Below are 18099 nucleotides of genomic sequence, written 5' to 3' on the forward strand. Positions count from 1 at the left end.
GAAGTTAAGCACGAAGCTACACATTGAGCTATCTGCGCTCTGTTTACCTCGGGTATCGAAACCCGATAGCATTGTAAGTGTCCAGATATATCTCTGGGCCACTGGGGGTATCGAATCATAAACTGACTAACTAAAGAAAGATTTAATATCCATTAATAATTTATTCCCTCTTTCTGGACCTAAAGTTACAAAATATTAACTTGAATCCCCATATGACAATAAGATATTAACTTTATTCTCCAGGTAGTAATAACATATTACCCTTTAATCTCCAGATAATAATTTAATGAACTTTTTTCTTCATCCAAAGTATCTTTATTACGGCTTCATTAGAGCTATTAGTACAAGAGTAGTTGAAACGAAATGGCGGATCAATACTCTTCGGGACAATGAGTGATATGAAATCTCCTCACGCATAATACTTTTACACGATGCATTAAGCCTAAGTGATTTTTTTTAACGATTTCGCTGTTAGCAATGGCTTCTTATAAAATGTTTTTAAAATACTCATTATTATCTTCTAATGGAACGAAAAACAGACAAACAAAGCATATTGGATACGTGCCGTTTGTGATGACGTTTGTATACAAAATTATGTGTTATCGAACAAATCTTTACGATTAGGTGATACAAGGAACATATCGCGTTGATATGAAAAACTCCTATTTGAAAGCTTGCTTCAAGAATTTCTAACTAGTGTAAATTCGACTTGCTTTTATATTTTTACTTGGTATGCACAGAATTAGAATAAAATTCAAATATTTTAACAACTTTTTTTTAAGTCTTCGCTTTTTGTCTGATGAGTGACACCAAACGACATTTTTTGAACCATAAATGTATGGATAAATATTTTGTGTATTACTGATAATTTTATTCTTACAATTTTGTCTTGTAAGTGTCTGCTCAACAAGTTAAAGTTATATAAGATTTAAAGGTCGTTGAACGTATGTCTCAGTGGTATGTGTAAAATATAAATATCTATATTTTTGTGTCTGTCTGAATTTCAGCAACATAGTTTCCCAGAAAGCAAAATAATTTGTCTTTCCTCCGCTTTTGGATATTAAATCATACTTTACATACAAAATATTTATTGAAATGTTTCATTAACAATACAGACCATTTAGAATTCGTGTGGTTTAAATACGTCTTTTTTTCCCTTATCTTGTTATCAAACAAGAGTAATAAATCATTGGAAAGGGCAGATTTGTGTCCTACTTGTTTTTCTAATAAACACACTTACATGAAGTACAGTTGATAATTCCTTTGTTACTCTGCAAACTGAGAGAGTAATATAATTTGTAGTGTAATAAATATCAATACACCACAGTGTGTATAGATTTAATATTCATTACTCCTACCTTTATGGATAATAACCATGTTAAAATAGTTAACAGTCATACATATCTTAATAACCATGTTAGAATAGTTAACAGTCATACATATCTTAATAACCATGTTAAAAGAGTTAACAGTCATACATATCTTAATAACCATGTTAAAAGGATTAAAAGCTATACTTATCTCAATAACCACATCAAAATAGCAGTTGTACATATCTGAATAACCATATCAAAATAATTAACAGTCATATCTATCTGAATAGTCATATTAAAAGAATTAATAGTCATACCTACATGAATAGCCATGTTAGAAGAGTTAACAGCTATACCTATCTTAATAACTATGTTAAAAGAATTAACATTTATAAATAGCTGAATAACCATATCAAAAGAATTAACAGTCATACCGATTTCAATAACCAAGTTAAAAGAGTTAACAGTTATACATATCTGAACAACCATGTTAAACGAATTAACAGTCATCCCCATCTTAATAACTCAGTAAATTCAATAACACCTCTATTCTGGATCACTTAACTGATTAGACCTAATTTTTATCGGCTTATTGATTATTTAGAATTATAATTACTCTTTGTTTTCGGCGCTTTTTCGTCGGCTTCCCAGTGGGCCCTCGACTCCCACTTTGGAAAACACTGACCTAAGCAACATGTTAAGGTTACCAGTAACCTAGACAATCTGACAACTTCAGACAAACTGAAACGTGTTTGTATTTTGCAAGGTTAATCATGCCACAGTTGGTATAATTAACCACAAGAACCACCCTAACGGTACAGATATCTCCTGTTACTACAGTTTCAAATAAACGCAAACAAATTTTGTTAGTAACGCATATATGCTTTAGAAAAATTTGTCGAGTTTACAAGACCTCAGTGCCAAATCCTTTAATATCAAAAGAACGACAGTTCCAAATTGGCGGAAAGAGAAAGAAAGATTTCCGACTAGTGGGTTTTCCCTTTAAGTATTTCCGAATTATAATATAGTTTCAAGACGGTTATACTCGGAAAAGACCTCATTAAGCTCAAAGCACATTAGTGACAACAGCCAAGTGGAGTAATACTACAGTAAATACGTACAGGGCTGACCTTTCTTGCCATAGCTGTACCAAGTGACGAAATGCTACTGTGTTTACCTTTGTGAACATATCTAAAAATCGGAAAAACATTGACTTTTTGTTGCAAAAACCATATATTTAGAAAACAAAATAGAAATAGTACGAAACAATTCAACTCATAACTGTAATTTTATGACTGTAGTACAATTATTTACGTATTGTTTAAGAATATTTTTCTTTGTAATTCTTTTGGGATTTTACTTTCTACATCCATGAAGTTGATACTGATGTTTTAAAGACCTAGAGAAAGGTGGATATTTTGAAATGAGGTAATACATCTATTGCTGAGATGTATGTGTGTTGCTAATCTCTCTTCCTAGCTGAGGTTTGACTCTATTAAGCGTGGATTATTATTTTAAGATAAAAATACTTTGCTGAAAAGAACATTATTTGTTGGAAATTAAATAAAACAATTACTCTGTAAGTGGTAAAAGTATTACTAGTTTATCATTTGTCTTCTTATTCCAATATTAAAGTAAGAATGTTTAAATAAACTAACGTTGTGTATTCACATTTTAATAAAAATAAAACTACTTTATGCTCTGGTAAAAGCATTTTTTAAACATAAAATATTGTAGTTTGTTTAATACGACTTACAAGAAATAAAAAATATTTGCAAATGTGAAAGTATATAGGAATGGCAGTACCAAAAATACTGCAAAAAAGAATACAGAGATGATACAGCTATACATAGATCATACATACATTACTTTCAATATTATAATTTAATGAAACACTGTAAACTGCACGAGTACAACATGATTAAGACGTCGGTCAATTCGACCGACTTCGTAGCGAGAGTATATAACAGTCTGTAGTAATTCAGACAAGTTTAGTGATGATCTATTTATAGCTGTATCATTTTTATATTCTTGTTTGCATTCTTTTTTGGTATTGCTTTCATACATAATTTTATATTTACAAATGTTTTTATTACTTGTTCGGCGACGTTTTATCCATGACTGAAATTCAGTGTATTCTGTAAATACGTGTAATAAAACTTAATATTATATGTGTTGATTTTCTTCATTGCTTCACTTCATACACAATATGGGACTTGGCTTCCTAAAACCACAGATTGCATAGTGTATAAGGCATTGAATATTTTACATGCTACAGTTATCAATGTTTGTTGTTTTACTTGTTGTCACAAAACCCCTTTCACCTTTTACTTAAGCTTTTTAAAGGAACAACATATCTCTCTAACAAAGCTAATTTCAAGGCATAATGATAACATCATTTACACTATAATTATGATTTTCTGAAATTACTACTAGTTATTATAACTAAACAGTGACATAAAGTTGATTTAGGTTTAAGCTGGTGTTAGTGGTAAAGTAATTGTAGAGCTATATCAACTGAAACAAGAAGAAAGATGAACAGTTTGGTTGGTTGCTCCCTTCCTGGTTTGGTACCTTAGTGATGGCTTCTTGACTTGTTTGTGGATTTGTTGGTAGAGACATACACTGCTGGCCAAAATCCTAAGGCCAACGAACATAAAGGTAAAATATGCATTTCGCGTTGTTAGACTCAACCACGTATTTGAGTAGAGCTTCGAAAGGTGAAAATAAGAAAAGGGAAAATAAAAAAAAACGTTTTAGCATTTAATAGGGAAAATGTGAACACTATGAAATTAGCCTAAATACTAGCTGGTCAAATGTTTAAGACCATACCAAAATGAAGTCCTAAACAGGGTAGGAAATGCCCAACAAGAGGTCTCAGTAGTGAATTGCACGGCCTTCATTGCGAATAACTGCAAACATTCGCGTTGGCATGGTCGATATAAGCGTTTGCAGAAGGCTGGCTGGAATGTTATTCCAAGTGGTGAAGATGGCTTTACGAATATTATGCACTGTTTGGAATTGACGTTCATTTCTATAGACTTCCCTTGCCATCCATCCACAAACATTTTCAATGGGGTTCATTTCGGGCGAACACGCTGGATGGTCCAGCCTTTGCCATGTTTTTAGCCAATGTAACACAGGAGATGTCAGTGGGAGACGTTGATAACGCTAATGCTTTAACACAAATGACTAAATTTCGTTACGTGTTCACCGATTAACGCTTCGTTTCAGTATGGTCTTAAACTTTTGATCACCTAGTATTTATGCTAATTTCATAGTGTTCACATTTTCCCTATTAAATGATAAAAAATTTTTTATTTTCATTTTCCCTTTTCTTATTTTCATCTTTCGAAGCTCTGCTCAAATAAGTGGTTGATTCTAACAACGCAAAATGCATAATTTTTCCTTATGTTCATTGGCCTTAAGATTTTGGCCAGCAGTGTATATGAATGTGAGTGGCAATGATATTATAGAGTAAATATATCTGTCATTGCTGACTTTGTAGCATTAATATTTGTATTATATCTCTTGAGTACCTTGAACATCGCTACACATAGAGTCTACTAACTTTACAATAAATGTACAAAAAGTCATTCATTTCTACGTACAAGATACATAGCTACATAGTGGTAAGTTCAGTAAACTAGCGGATGAAAGGGTGGAATAATTACTCAAGTATATTTATAGAGGGCGCTAGTATATTCAGTGATGTCGAGAAAACCCACTTGTAGAGAAGAATATGTATGTAAAAACGGCTCGTTTGGGTTCGCTCCTCTACGTAAAAGAAATTTCTCAACCCGAACTAGGCGTTAGTATATTACTCAGCCACTTCTGATTGGACTATTCAGAAACCTTTAATAAGATACTTCATGTTGATTGGACTGTTCAGAAACTTTGCTTGTGCTGGATACTCAAAGAACACGGTGTTCTAACAACACGTAAGCCCATCCGTGTTTTGAAACAATTTTACGTTCGTGAAAATAACGTAAGTCTACAATGTGACTTGACTTAGTTATAGGAAATAATAAGTTAATAAATAATTGCATTCAGTGATGTCGAGAAACCCACTTGTTGAGAAATTTATATGCAAAAACGGCTCGTTTGGGTTGAGAAAATATTTTACATAGAAGAGCGAACAACGTTTCGACCTTCTATGTAAAATATTTTCTCAACCCAAACGAGCCGTTTTTGCATATAAATAATTGCATTATTTTTCAGGTCTAAAGTTGTTAGCTTACTTTATGAATTAATCGTGGGACTAGACGTTTGAAAACCATAGCTTATTTGTTATTTTTAGTAATTAGCTATATTGTTGTAAGAAATTAATATTAGGCTCATTATATTTTTAACACTACATCCTTTATTTAGCTTTCACGGATTTTAAGACGAAGAAAGTATATAACAGTATTTTAACATCATGTTCGTCAAATCAATTGCCGACGACGTGTTTATCTCAATACAGAGCTCGTGAGGCCGACTAAAGCACAATAGCCATTAGCTAGTATCTTATGATAAGCATAATTAATTATATTCATGCTTCGCCAGCTTAGAAACTGCTCTTTAACTAATATTAAGCATTAAAAGCGTAGTTATTATTAAACATTGATAAATTATCTCTTTGTATGACTAGGCCAGCTCGTAAAATATACAGAATTTTATATTAATATGGTTCATAAAATATACAGACATTTAAATTAATGTCATATGTGCTTCATCTGAACACAGTTTGTGGTTCATATAAAGTGAAAAGAGTAATTTTAATTTTTTATTGTGATCAAACTTAATCACTCTTCTCTGTAATGAAACAAAATCACACTAGAGGGCAGCTGTAGAACTGTTCCGAAACGTATCAGAGGTACTTTTCTTATCATTAGTTTTTACTTTAACCAAACGAATATTTAAATCTTTCTCGGAGAATATTTCATCCGACGATAAATACGTCGTAATAAGGTATTTTTTAAAGTACATTATATTTGTAATATCCAATTACGACGAGGCATTTTGCATAATGCCAGAGTTCATCAATCCGGTTAGTTTAGAAGTTATATATACCATCAATGATCATGAGCAGTATTTCCTAAAGTTTTTGTCCGTGACAGGGTGCCGGTCAATGAAAATAAAATACCGGTTCGCTGAAAACTAAAAAACATAAATAAAATTAATTTTACACTTTCACTATCTACCGTAATTTTTAAACTTTTTTCAAGCCCTTCTGGTATATTAAAGAAAAATGTAATTAATTAATCAATATAAATATATTTTAACAAATTCAATATTTTGAAAGAAATTATAATTTAAAATTTCATTTAGTCCAACTTGGATCTTTAAGTATTTGAAATAAGCTAGTATAACAGGAAAGAAAAATTAAAATTTCTACATAAGGCTTAGGAACTTTAAAATTTACAAGTTTTATCAGTTGTTTTTATATCTTCAGTCTCTCAGGAATTAAAGTGTTTTCAATTAATACAATTTATAGAGCAGGTAAGATCAAAGGAGGGATTTTGTTTCACATAAAAGGACTAATTGTTCATTCAAGTTAACCAGTTCTTTGACACCAAAGTTTCAAATGTGTTTACTATGTTAGTGGAAATTGATAGGCATGTGAGACCTCATTCTTACGTCTGATAGCGCCACGTGGGAGCAGAGAACTTGCAGGTAGCCGGTGTCAGAAGTGTCAGTTTGTTCTGAAAAGACAGAGAATTATTTGTGACTTAGTTTGTACTAACTAAAATTTTTAAGTTCTTAATATTTGAAAAATATTATCTTTAATATGGATAGATGGCTGAAGAAACACGCATCACACAAGAAAACCTGAAATGATGCGCAAATGAAACCAAGTTCTCGTGAAACTGAAGTTAGTGAAAATAATAGGCTTACTTATAAACGTTTAAGTGATGAACAGCTTGGTAGTAAAGTTTTGTTTGTTTATTTTTTGTATTTCGCGCAAAGCTACTCAAGGGCTATCTGCGCTAGCCGTCTTTAATTTAGCAGTGTAAGACTAGAGGGAATGCAGCTAGTCATCACCACCCACCGCCCACTCTTGGACTACTCTTTTACCAACGAATAGTGGGATTGACCGTCACCTTATAACACCCCCACGGCTGAAAAGGCTAGCATGTTTGGTGCGACGGGGATGCGAACCCGCGACCCTCAGATTACGAGTCGCACGCCTTAATCCACCTGGCCGTGCCGGGCCGTATGGTAGCAAAGTAAAGAAAACAAAGACCTGTTGGACTTACAACAGTATTGTGGTGAATACTTGCAGTATGATTTTATAAGCGGTGGTAGAAATAATGACTTGTCACTATGTGTTTTTTTTTTGTTCAATATTATCGAATGAGAAGAAAAAACCCATCGAAACTGAAACGTCACTTGGATGTCATTCCACTGAGCCAATAGGAGTTTCTGTAAATAAGAAAAATGAAATAGGTTTTCCCACCAAATAATTGCACACACTTTTCCTACTAGATCTTCCAATGAAAACTTTGTTATAGCTTCAGATTAGATTTCAAACCTAATAATTGTATAATATTGGGTTAAGACAGGTTATACTAATAAGCCAAGACAGGTTATCTGCATAATACTGGGCCGAGACAGGTTATCCACACACTATTGAGCCGAGAGAGGCTATCTGTATGTTATTGGATATTGACCAGTTTTCTGCATACTATTGGCTCGAGACAGGTTATCAGAATCCTATTAGGCCAAGACAAGTTATCTGCATACTATTGGGCCGAGACAAGTTATCTGTATATTACTGAGCCGAGACAGGCTATCTATACACTATTGTACAGAGACAGGTTATCTATATACTATTGTACAGAGACAGGTTATCAGAATCCTATTAGGCCAAGACAAGTTATCTGCATACTATTAGGCCAAGACAAGTTATCTGCATACTATTGGGCCGAGATAAGTTATCTGTATATTACTGAGCCGAGACAGGCTATCTATACACTATTGTACAGAGACAGGTTATCTATATACTATTGTACAGAGACAGGCTATCTATATACTATTGTACAGAGACAGGTTATCTATATACTATTGTACAGAGACAGGCTATCTATATACTATTGTACAGAGACAGGTTATCTATATACTATTGTACAGAGACAGGCTATCTATATACTATTGTACAGAGACAGGTTATCTATATACTATTGTACAGAGACAGGCTATCTATATACTATTGTACAGAGACAGGTTATCTATATACTATTGTACAGAGACAGGTTATCTATATACTATTGTACAGAGACAGGTTATCTATATACTATTGTACAGAGACAGGTTATCTATATACTATTGTACAGAGACAGGTTATCTATATACTATTGTACAGAGACAGGTTATCTATATACTATTGTACAGAGACAGGTTATCTATATACTATTGTACAGAGACAGGCTATCTATATACTATTGTACAGAGACAGGTTATCTATATACTATTGTACAGAGACAGGTTATCTATATACTATTGTACAGAGACAGGTTATCTATATACTATTGTACAGAGACAGGTTATCTATATACTATTGTACAGAGACAGGTTATCTATATACTATTGTACAGAGACAGGTTATCTATATACTATTGTACAGAGACAGGTTATCTATATACTATTGTGCAGAGACAGGTTATCTATATACTATTGTGCAGAGACAGGTTATCTATATACTATTGTGCAGAGACAGGTTATCTATATACTATTGTGCAGAGACAGGTTATCTATATACTATTGTACAGAGACAGGTTATCTATATACTATTGTACAGAGACAGGTTATCTATATACTATTGTACAGAGACAGGTTATCTATATACTATTGTACAGAGACAGGTTATCTATATACTATTGTACAGAGACAGGTTATCTATATACTATTGTACAGAGACAGGTTATCTATATACTATTGTACAGAGACAGGTTATCTATATACTATTGTACAGAGACAGGTTATCTATATACTATTGTACAGAGACAGGTTATCTATATACTATTGTACAGAGACAGGTTATCTATATACTATTGTACAGAGACAGGTTATCTATATACTATTGTACAGAGACAGGTTATCTATATACTATTGTACAGAGACAGGTTATCTATATACTATTGTACAGAGACAGGTTATCTATATACTATTGTACAGAGACAGGTTATCTATATACTATTGTACAGAGACAGGTTATCTATATACTATTGTACAGAGACAGGTTATCTATATACTATTGTACAGAGACAGGTTATCTATATACTATTGTACAGAGACAGGTTATCTGAATACTATTAGGCCAAGACAAGTTATCTGCATACTATTAGGCCAAGACAAGTTATCTGTATATTACTGAGCCGAGACAGGCTATCTATATACTATTGTACAGAGACAGGTTATCTATATACTATTGTACAGAGACAGGTTATCTATATACTATTGTACAAGACAGGTTATCTATATACTATTGTACAGAGACAGGTTATCAGAATCCTATTAGGCCAAGACAAGTTATCTGCATACTATTGGGCCGAGACAAGTTATCTGTATATTACTGAGCCGAGACAGGCTATCTATACACTATTGTACAGAGACAGGTTATCTATATACTATTGTACAGAGACAGGCTATCTATATACTATTGTACAGAGACAGGTTATCTATATACTATTGTACAGAGACAGGCTATCTATATACTATTGTACAGAGACAGGTTATCTATATACTATTGTACAGAGACAGGCTATCTATATACTATTGTACAGAGACAGGTTATCTATATACTATTGTACAGAGACAGGTTATCTATATACTATTGTACAGAGACAGGTTATCTATATACTATTGTACAGAGACAGGTTATCTATATACTATTGTACAGAGACAGGTTATCTATATACTATTGTACAGAGACAGGTTATCTATATACTATTGTACAGAGACAGGTTATCTATATACTATTGTACAGAGACAGGTTATCTATATACTATTGTACAGAGACAGGTTATCTATATACTATTGTACAGAGACAGGTTATCTATATACTATTGTACAGAGACAGGTTATCTATATACTATTGTACAGAGACAGGTTATCTATATACTATTGTACAGAGACAGGTTATCTATATACTATTGTGCAGAGACAGGTTATCTATATACTATTGTACAGAGACAGGTTATCTATATACTATTGTACAGAGACAGGTTATCTATATACTATTGTACAGAGACAGGTTATCTATATACTATTGTACAGAGACAGGTTATCTATATACTATTGTGCAGAGACAGGTTATCTATATACTATTGTGCAGAGACAGGTTATCTATATACTATTGTGCAGAGACAGGTTATCTATATACTATTGTACAGAGACAGGTTATCTATATACTATTGTACAGAGACAGGTTATCTATATACTATTGTACAGAGACAGGTTATCTATATACTATTGTGCAGAGACAGGTTATCTATATACTATTGTACAGAGACAGGTTATCTATATACTATTGTACAGAGACAGGTTATCTATATACTATTGTACAGAGACAGGTTATCTATATACTATTGTACAGAGACAGGTTATCTATATACTATTGTACAGAGACAGGTTATCTATATACTATTGTACAGAGACAGGTTATCTATATACTATTGTACAGAGACAGGTTATCTATATACTATTGTACAGAGACAGGTTATCTATATACTATTGTACAGAGACAGGTTATCTATATACTATTGTACAGAGACAGGTTATCTATATACTATTGTACAGAGACAGGTTATCTATATACTATTGTACAGAGACAGGTTATCTATATACTATTGTACAGAGACAGGTTATCTATATACTATTGTACAGAGACAGGTTATCTATATACTATTGTACAGAGACAGGTTATCAGAATCCTATTAGGCCAAGACAAGTTATCTGCATACTATTAGGCCAAGACAAGTTATCTGCATACTATTGGGCCGAGACAGGTTATCTATATATTACTGAGCCAGAGACAGGCTATCTATATACTATTGTACAGAGACAGGTTATCTATATACTATTGTACAGAGACAGGCTATCTATATACTATTGTACAGAGACAGGTTATCTATATACTATTGTACAGAGACAGGCTATCTATATACTATTGTACAGAGACAGGTTATCTATATACTATTGTACAGAGACAGGCTATCTATATACTATTGTACAGAGACAGGTTATCTATATACTATTGTACAGAGACAGGTTATCTATATACTATTGTACAGAGACAGGTTATCTATATACTATTGTACAGAGACAGGTTATCTATATACTATTGTACAGAGACAGGTTATCTATATACTATTGTACAGAGACAGGTTATCTATATACTATTGTACAGAGACAGGTTATCTATATACTATTGTACAGAGACAGGTTATCTATATACTATTGTACAGAGACAGGTTATCTATATACTATTGTACAGAGACAGGTTATCTATATACTATTGTACAGAGACAGGTTATCTATATACTATTGTACAGAGACAGGTTATCTATATACTATTGTACAGAGACAGGTTATCTATATACTATTGTACAGAGACAGGCTATCTATATACTATTGTACAGAGACAGGTTATCTATATACTATTGTACAGAGACAGGTTATCTATATACTATTGTACAGAGACAGGTTATCTATATACTATTGTACAGAGACAGGTTATCTATATACTATTGTACAGAGACAGGTTATCTATATACTATTGTACAGAGACAGGTTATCTATATACTATTGTACAGAGACAGGTTATCTATATACTATTGTACAGAGACAGGTTATCTATATACTATTGTACAGAGACAGGTTATCTATATACTATTGTACAGAGACAGGTTATCTATATACTATTGTACAGAGACAGGTTATCTATATACTATTGTACAGAGACAGGTTATCTATATACTATTGTACAGAGACAGGTTATCTATATACTATTGTACAGAGACAGGTTATCTATATACTATTGTACAGAGACAGGTTATCTATATACTATTGTACAGAGACAGGTTATCTATATACTATTGTACAGAGACAGGTTATCTATATACTATTGTACAGAGACAGGTTATCTATATACTATTGTACAGAGACAGGTTATCTATATACTATTGTACAGAGACAGGTTATCTATATACTATTGTACAGAGACAGGTTATCTATATACTATTGTACAGAGACAGGTTATCTATATACTATTGTACAGAGACAGGTTATCTATATACTATTGTACAGAGACAGGTTATCTATATACTATTGTACAGAGACAGGTTATCTATATACTATTGTACAGAGACAGGTTATCTATATACTATTGTACAGAGACAGGTTATCTATATACTATTGTACAGAGACAGGTTATCTATATACTATTGTACAGAGACAGGTTATCTATATACTATTGTACAGAGACAGGTTATCTATATACTATTGTACAGAGACAGGTTATCTATATACTATTGTACAGAGACAGGTTATCTATATACTATTGTACAGAGACAGGTTATCTATATACTATTGTACAGAGACAGGTTATCTATATACTATTGTACAGAGACAGGTTATCTATATACTATTGTACAGAGACAGGTTATCTATATACTATTGTACAGAGACAGGTTATCTATATACTATTGTACAGAGACAGGTTATCTATATACTATTGTACAGAGACAGGTTATCTATATACTATTGTACAGAGACAGGTTATCTATATACTATTGTACAGAGACAGGTTATCTATATACTATTGTACAGAGACAGGTTATCTATATACTATTGTACAGAGACAGGTTATCTATATACTATTGTACAGAGACAGGTTATCTATATACTATTGTACAGAGACAGGTTATCTATATACTATTGTACAGAGACAGGTTATCTATATACTATTGTACAGAGACAGGTTATCTATATACTATTGTACAGAGACAGGTTATCTATATACTATTGTACAGAGACAGGTTATCTATATACTATTGTACAGAGACAGGTTATCTATATACTATTGTACAGAGACAGGTTATCTATATACTATTGTACAGAGACAGGTTATCTATATACTATTGTACAGAGACAGGTTATCTATATACTATTGTACAGAGACAGGTTATCTATATACTATTGTACAGAGACAGGTTATCTATATACTATTGTACAGAGACAGGTTATCTATATACTATTGTGCAGAGACAGGTTATCTATATACTATTGTACAGAGACAGGTTATCTATATACTATTGTACAGAGACAGGTTATCTATATACTATTGTACAGAGACAGGTTATCTATATACTATTGTACAGAGACAGGTTATCTATATACTATTGTACAGAGACAGGTTATCTATATACTATTGTACAGAGACAGGTTATCTATATACTATTGTACAGAGACAGGTTATCTATATACTATTGTACAGAGACAGGTTATCTATATACTATTGTACAGAGACAGGTTATCTATATACTATTGTACAGAGACAGGTTATCTATATACTATTGTACAGAGACAGGTTATCTATATACTATTGTACAGAGACAGGTTATCTATATACTATTGTACAGAGACAGGTTATCTATATACTATTGTACAGAGACAGGTTATCTATATACTATTGTACAGAGACAGGTTATCTATATACTATTGTACAGAGACAGGTTATCTATATACTATTGTACAGAGACAGGTTATCTATATACTATTGTACAGAGACAGGTTATCTATATACTATTGTACAGAGACAGGTTATCTATATACTATTGTACAGAGACAGGTTATCTATATACTATTGTACAGAGACAGGTTATCTATATACTATTGTACAGAGACAGGTTATCTATATACTATTGTACAGAGACAGGTTATCTATATACTATTGTACAGAGACAGGTTATCTATATACTATTGTACAGAGACAGGTTATCTATATACTATTGTACAGAGACAGGTTATCTATATACTATTGTACAGAGACAGGTTATCTATATACTATTGTACAGAGACAGGTTATCTATATACTATTGTACAGAGACAGGTTATCTATATACTATTGTACAGAGACAGGTTATCTATATACTATTGTACAGAGACAGGTTATCTATATACTATTGTACAGAGACAGGTTATCTATATACTATTGTACAGAGACAGGTTATCTATATACTATTGTACAGAGACAGGTTATCTATATACTATTGTACAGAGACAGGTTATCTATATACTATTGTACAGAGACAGGTTATCTATATACTATTGTACAGAGACAGGTTATCTATATACTATTGTACAGAGACAGGTTATCTATATACTATTGTACAGAGACAGGTTATCTATATACTATTGTACAGAGACAGGTTATCTATATACTATTGTACAGAGACAGGTTATCTATATACTATTGTACAGAGACAGGTTATCTATATACTATTGTACAGAGACAGGTTATCTATATACTATTGTACAGAGACAGGTTATCTATATACTATTGTACAGAGACAGGTTATCTATATACTATTGTACAGAGACAGGTTATCTATATACTATTGTACAGAGACAGGTTATCTATATACTATTGTACAGAGACAGGTTATCTATATACTATTGTACAGAGACAGGTTATCTATATACTATTGTACAGAGACAGGTTATCTATATACTATTGTACAGAGACAGGTTATCTATATACTATTGTACAGAGACAGGTTATCTATATACTATTGTACAGAGACAGGTTATCTATATACTATTGTACAGAGACAGGTTATCTATATACTATTGTACAGAGACAGGTTATCTATATACTATTGTACAGAGACAGGTTATCTATATACTATTGTACAGAGACAGGTTATCTATATACTATTGTACAGAGACAGGTTATCTATATACTATTGTACAGAGACAGGTTATCTATATACTATTGTACAGAGACAGGTTATCTATATACTATTGTACAGAGACAGGTTATCTATATACTATTGTACAGAGACAGGTTATCTATATACTATTGTACAGAGACAGGTTATCTATATACTATTGTACAGAGACAGGTTATCTATATACTATTGTACAGAGACAGGTTATCTATATACTATTGTACAGAGACAGGTTATCTATATACTATTGTACAGAGACAGGTTATCTATATACTATTGTACAGAGACAGGTTATCTATATACTATTGTACAGAGACAGGTTATCTATATACTATTGTACAGAGACAGGTTATCTATATACTATTGTACAGAGACAGGTTATCTATATACTATTGTACAGAGACAGGTTATCTATATACTATTGTACAGAGACAGGTTATCTATATACTATTGTACAGAGACAGGTTATCTATATACTATTGTACAGAGACAGGTTATCTATATACTATTGTACAGAGACAGGTTATCTATATACTATTGTACAGAGACAGGTTATCTATATACTATTGTACAGAGACAGGTTATCTATATACTATTGTACAGAGACAGGTTATCTATATACTATTGTACAGAGACAGGTTATCTATATACTATTGTACAGAGACAGGTTATCTATATACTATTGTACAGAGACAGGTTATCTATATACTATTGTACAGAGACAGGTTATCTATATACTATTGTACAGAGACAGGTTATCTATATACTATTGTACAGAGACAGGTTATCTATATACTATTGTACAGAGACAGGTTATCTATATACTATTGTACAGAGACAGGTTATCTATATACTATTGTACAGAGACAGGTTATCTATATACTATTGTACAGAGACAGGTTATCTATATACTATTGTACAGAGACAGGTTATCTATATACTATTGTACAGAGACAGGTTATCTATATACTATTGTACAGAGACAGGTTATCTATATACTATTGTACAGAGACAGGTTATCTATATACTATTGTACAGAGACAGGTTATCTATATACTATTGTACAGAGACAGGTTATCTATATACTATTGTACAGAGACAGGTTATCTATATACTATTGTACAGAGACAGGTTATCTATATACTATTGTACAGAGACAGGTTATCTATATACTATTGTGCAGAGACAGGTTATCTATATACTATTGTACAGAGACAGGTTATCTATATACTATTGTACAGAGACAGGTTATCTATATACTATTGTACAGAGACAGGTTATCTATATACTATTGTACAGAGACAGGTTATCTATATACTATTGTACAGAGACAGGTTATCTATATACTATTGTACAGAGACAGGTTATCTATATACTATTGTACAGAGACAGGTTATCTATATACTATTGTACAGAGACAGGTTATCTATATACTATTGTACAGAGACAGGTTATCTATATACTATTGTACAGAGACAGGTTATCTATATACTATTGTACAGAGACAGGTTATCTATATACTATTGTACAGAGACAGGTTATCTATATACTATTGTACAGAGACAGGTTATCTATATACTATTGTACAGAGACAGGTTATCTATATACTATTGTACAGAGACAGGTTATCTATATACTATTTGCAGAGACAGGTTATCTATATACTATTGTACAGAGACAGGTTATCTATATACTATTGTACAGAGACAGGTTATCTATATACTATTGTACAGAGACAGGTTATCTATATACTATTGTACAGAGACAGGTTATCTATATACTATTGTACAGAGACAGGTTATCTATATACTATTGTACAGAGACAGGTTATCTATATACTATTGTACAGAGACAGGTTATCTATATACTATTGTACAGAGACAGGTTATCTATATACTATTGTACAGAGACAGGTTATCTATATACTATTGTACAGAGACAGGTTATCTATATACTATTGTACAGAGACAGGTTATCTATATACTATTGTACAGAGACAGGTTATCTATATACTATTGTACAGAGACAGGTTATCTATATACTATTGTACAGAGACAGGTTATCTATATACTATTGTACAGAGACAGGTTATCTATATACTATTGTACAGAGACAGGTTATCTATATACTATTGTACAGAGACAGGTTATCTATATACTATTGTACAGAGACAGGTTATCTATATACTATTGTACAGAGACAGGTTATCTATATACTATTGTACAGAGACAGGTTATCTATATACTATTGTACAGAGACAGGTTATCTATATACTATTGTACAGAGACAGGTTATCTATATACTATTGTACAGAGACAGGTTATCTATATACTATTGTACAGAGACAGGTTATCTATATACTATTGTACAGAGACAGGTTATCTATATACTATTGTACAGAGACAGGTTATCTATATACTATTGTACAGAGACAGGTTATCTATATACTATTGTACAGAGACAGGTTATCTATATACTATTGTACAGAGACAGGTTATCTATATACTATTGTACAGAGACAGGTTATCTATATACTATTGTACAGAGACAGGTTATCTATATACTATTGTACAGAGACAGGTTATCTATATACTATTGTACAGAGACAGGTTATCTATATACTATTGTACAGAGACAGGTTATCTATATACTATTGTACAGAGACAGGTTATCTATATACTATTGTACAGAGACAGGTTATCTATATACTATTGTACAGAGACAGGTTATCTATATACTATTGTACAGAGACAGGTTATCTATATACTATTGTACAGAGACAGGTTATCTATATACTATTGTACAGAGACAGGTTATCTATATACTATTGTACAGAGACAGGTTATCTA

The 18099-nt window shown here is 32.1% G+C and overlaps 1 protein-coding gene across 1 annotated transcript in view; it reads right to left on the minus strand.

Moving 5' to 3' along the window:
- LOC143256165 (RYamide receptor-like) overlaps nt 1-18099 on the minus strand; it is a 168496-nt gene that overhangs the window by 98474 nt on the left and 51923 nt on the right. The window lies entirely within an intron of this gene.

This window comes from Tachypleus tridentatus, chromosome 7, assembly GCF_004210375.1.
Source record: "Tachypleus tridentatus isolate NWPU-2018 chromosome 7, ASM421037v1, whole genome shotgun sequence".
NCBI classification, from domain to species: Eukaryota; Metazoa; Arthropoda; class Merostomata; order Xiphosura; family Limulidae; genus Tachypleus; species Tachypleus tridentatus.